This window comes from Miniopterus natalensis, chromosome 4 (genome assembly GCF_054644295.1).
Source record: "Miniopterus natalensis isolate mMinNat1 chromosome 4, mMinNat1.hap1, whole genome shotgun sequence".
NCBI classification, from domain to species: domain Eukaryota; kingdom Metazoa; phylum Chordata; class Mammalia; order Chiroptera; family Miniopteridae; genus Miniopterus; species Miniopterus natalensis.
The window spans coordinates 76,079,255-76,083,963 of NC_142084.1; the positions used below are offsets into that span (position 1 = coordinate 76,079,255).

A 4,709-nucleotide genomic window follows, 5' to 3' on the forward strand; every position below is an offset into this window, starting at 1 on the left:
TAGTACAAGTTAGTGAAAGTATGTCACCCACACACTAAAAACATTTTAATGTTTCCTTGGATAGAAGGTCTGGCTGGAGGGGGCAGTATTCTGTGGACACCAGCATTGGAAGGTATTTGAAACGCTCTGGTGGCCACTGCATGCAGCAAGGTAGAGAGGAGGGATTTACCTGGAGAAACAAAGCGAGCAGAAAGAAGCCTAAGTTTTCCTTGCATATGCGAGGCCACTTGAGGGATTTAAACAAGAACAGAGTTGCAGCTCAAGAAAAAAGGTCAATATATTAATAAGGAATTAACTATGCACGTGTCACTGCTAGAAACCCAGGTGCAGAGTGACCTGGTCAATTTAACGCTATTATAATTAAATGCATAGATAGATATTAGATGAGAGATTGATAGATGGATAATGTTGATATGTAAATAAAGTAAAAATAGCACTCAATTATGACGCACCGTACTGTCCGTTCATTTCCTTTTAAGTCAAAGTGTATGACTGACTTCGCCCAGTGGGTAATAAAGTGTGTTCCTTGGTGGGATGAACTTTGAAAATTGCTGTGGTCCTGCTGGGGCGTGCCCCTCCTTTCACCTTGCAGATCCAAGGACAGTCAGCCTCATCCAGGAAGACTAGTAAAAACAGAACTTCACTTTATTATTTTCAACCAATATTTACTGAGCGCCTACTAGGACACGCCGTGGTGTTCCCTGTGTCATCGAATTGCCACAGCACCCTTGCGAGGCAGGGACTATCATCTCTTTCCTCTGCCTCATGAATGAGAAACAGCCCAGACATGGTAAGTAATTCACTTCAAAGAAAGTGTGAGAACTTCAGCTGGAACTAAAATCTAACTCCGAAGCCTTATGCATCTCTTCAGCAGTACATACTGGCCATCATGTATTCACTTCACTGGCATTTACTAGAGTAGGTGTTGCAGAGAAAGTGACATAGTTAATTGCATGAACTTTACAGTGAGACAGTCGAGGCTAAAATTCCAGCTTTGCCATTTAGAAGCTGCTTAGCCTTGGAGAAGAGACTTATTCTCTCCTGGCAATAATTGCCTCATTTATAAAATGAAGATTAAAAATACACGTATTTCAGAGGATTGTCTTGATAATTAAATAAGATACTGCATAAAAAATACTTAGCTCACTGCCTAGGTCACAGAAAATACTCAGGAAATGGTAGCTGTTCTTTGATAAATACGCCACAGCCTCTGCCCTCAAGGACCATAGATTTAAGGAGGGAAGACTAGAGATGTACCAAGTGGCTGTCATACATAATTGAAAATGACATTGTGAGAGTTCAGAGTGATAAATTCAGTCTAGAGATCATCAGCATCACGGTGGAGGAGGACACGTGCTATCAGGGCCCGAGGAACTGGCTTATGCAGATTCAAAGACAGGGCAGGGCGGCCAAGGAGAGGCACGAGCAACGCTGGAGGCAGGAAAACACAAAGCTCGGTTGGTAAGGAGAACTGAGGGTGAGGCTGATTCAAACCCATGCGCATATTGGATCGCAGTGGAGACAAGGCTCGAAAGCATATTGGAGATCTGAAGGGACAGCTAAGGAATCTGTTCTTTGTTCAGAGGATAATATAGGATCTTTGAAATGTTTAACAAAGGAGTTGCAGGAATGTGACTGAACTATGAAGTAAGATGTAAATACTGGAAAAAAGGAAAAATACAATAAAGAGGTAGGCCAGTTAAAAATAATCTAAGGCCTGGCCCGCGTGGCTCAGCTGTGAGCATCGACCTCTGATGCAGGAGATTGTGGTTTGATTCCCGGTCAGGGCACAGGCCCGGGTTTCGGGTTCGATCCCCAGCAGGGGTCGTGCAGGAGGCAGCCGATCAATCACTCTCATCATTGATGTTTCTCTCTCTCCCTCTCCCTTCCTCTCTCTGAAATCAATGAAGATGAAAGGAAGGAAGGAAGGAAGGAGGGAGGGAGGGAGGGAGGGAGGGAGGGAGGGAGGGAGGGAGGGAGGGAGGGAGGGAAACAAAAAGTAGAGGGGAAAAAAGAATGTAAGGAAGTCAAAATGAGCAACAATGGTGCTTGAACAGGTAGATAAGTGGGAGCATAATGCAGACAGAGGGACTATTTCTGAGGGTCATAGACACAGAAAGGGGACAGGAGTTGGCAAATTGGTTGCTTAAAGGGGATAAGGGACAAAGGAGAGAAAAGAAAATTTACTGAAATTTCAAGTCTGAGTTGGAGGAGACGAGAGGCATTAAAAAAGGAGCAATAAGAAAAAAGGCCAGTTTTGTAGGGGGTTGAGGAGCCCTCTTGTGGACAGACTGCTTGTGAAACCAGACAGCAATGCAGAAGAGCTGAGCGAATCAGAATCCCGTGACTGCAGCTCAGGAGAGACTTTAAATCACGGTTTTAACTAACCTGGATCTCCGTAAGGCTGGGCAGTGAACCATCCCTTGCTGAATGACTCTGCCGAGGTAGAGAGAAAAGGCAGAAACAAAAATGGCATGCAGAGAGGGGAAAGAGCCACAGAAAAGGCAAGGAAAAGCACAGAGCGTTAAAGCACCACAAAACCAAAGAGGAGGAAGTTTTAAGTTAAATGGATGATCATCGGCGCAAAATGGTACAATGCAGCCAATGATAAAAAACTAACAAAAGACCAATATTCGCATTGGAAGGTAAGAATCCATTGGTGCATTCACTTAGGAGAATACTTTGGCTGTATCTCATAATGTTGAACATAGACGTACCGTATGAATTAGTAATTCTACCCCTAGGTATCCTCGCAGAGAGAAACAAAAACACGTGTCCACACAAAGACTTGCACAAAAATGTCTATAATAGCATTGTCCATGACAGGCCAACCCAAACGCCCATCAACTGATAAACGGATGAATAAAATATGCTATATGCGTATAATGAAATATTATTTGGCAATAAAAGAATGCCGAGGATTGCACTGAGTGAAACTCTGAGGATATTTATAACAGTCCGCTGGACCACTCTGTTTTGTGGTATTTATCCATCCTGGGCTCCTAAGCGCCAAATTTCTCCATCCACACAGATATATTTTTATCTCCAAGTGCTACTGTTTTGTAGAAGAACAAAAATATTTTATTTCAGTAATCCCATTGACATTTTATACACTCATCTCAGATTTTGGATCTGTTAAGAATATTTTTCTCACTCATTTTCAGATCATTATTCATAATCCAATATTTTTTAACACATTCCAAACTAGGAGCTGTGCTAGGCCCTGGGGGCAACAAGCAAGAGAACAAAGGTTACACAGGCTGCCAGGGGATGTACACATGGAAACAGAGCGTGACACTGTGTGGCATTATGAGTGTGTAATTGAAGCACATAAAAATCACTGTGTATATCTATTAGGATTGTACCATAACCATTTCAAGTATTTATGACAGAAATTATTATTATTTCTTTAAAATATGGAACGCTTCACGGATTTGGTGTCATCCTTGCGCAGGGGCCGTGCTAATCTTCTCTGTATCATTCCAATTTTAGTATATGTGCTGCCGAAGTGAGCACGATGACAGAAAATTTAATGTAAATAGTTGGTTACACAGAACAGAGAAGATGTAAGAGGCTAAAGAGCGGACAGTGAGATGTTGTCCAGAGCAGACAACCTCTGCTAGCCAGAGACTGGAGCAACAAACAGAGACAGCGGTTTGTAGCGGGTTGAATGGTGATCCCCCAAAAATATGTCCACAGCCTCCTTCCTGGACCCAGTGACTGGTACCATATTTGGAAAAAGAGCCTTTGCAGATGTAATTAAATTAAGACTCTTGAAGTGAGATCATCCTCAGTTACTCTAGTGGACCCTACATCCAATACACGTAAGAGACAAAAAGTAGGAGATGCAGAGAGAGGAGAGGAGGGGCCCTGTGAAGACGGGGGCAGAGATGGGAGAGTGATGCCGCCACAAGCAAGGAGCTGCAGGAACCCCCAGAAGCTGGAAGAGGCAGGAAAGGATTCTCTCCAGGAGTTGTCAGGGGGAGCGTATCCCTGCCCATTCCTTAATTTCACACTTCTGGCTACAAGAACTGGGAGAAAGTACTTTTTTTTTTGGTTTGTTTTGGGTCACCAAATTTGTAGCAATTTGTTACAGCAGCCCTAGGACACTAAAACAGTGGTATTGCTAGAGCTGGGGTCCCCACCTTGGAGCTGGAAACAAAGCAAGCACATCTAAAGGGAGCTGGAATTCAGACATGAGCATGGGTACAGACGGAGGGAACATAGCCTCTGCTAGAAAAGCCACTCAGTGCAGGGGAAAATGAGAAGGTGACGAATTCTGCCCTCCCACCCCATCCCCTGCCAATCTCTCTCTCTGGCTGGCACCAGCCGTAAGTCAGCAACACTGGGGCTGGGGGATGCAGAGAAGGCCAGTCCCTCCCCACACAGAGCACAACCAGGACGGACAAACAATGTGTCTGAGGACCGACCACAGGCTCACGGCCAGCATACGACGGGAGCACAGCAGACAAATTAAGCTTGATGCATCATGATGTTGATGTTGTTGTTTTTTCACAGAGAAGGTGACATTTAGGCTTAATCTAGATGAATGAGTGGAAACTCATCAGGCAGTACAGGGAAGGCATTCGGCAGGAAGGGAAAACATGCAAAGTCAAGTTCAGAACCCTGTGCAGTCTTCCCGCCCTGCCCTCCACTTGTGCTTCTGGTCAACTGTGTGGAAAACAAATATGGACTGGGTCTAATGGCCA

The 4,709-nt window shown here is 44.3% G+C and overlaps 1 non-coding gene across 1 annotated transcript; it reads right to left on the bottom strand.

Moving 5' to 3' along the window:
• Positions 1–3,410: 3,410 nt before the first annotated feature.
• LOC148093378 (U6 spliceosomal RNA) lies at positions 3,411–3,516 on the bottom strand. The gene has a single exon (XR_015714491.1). It is a non-coding gene; the product is annotated as a U6 spliceosomal RNA (small nuclear RNA).
• Between the last annotated feature and the right edge of the window lie 1,193 nt (positions 3,517–4,709).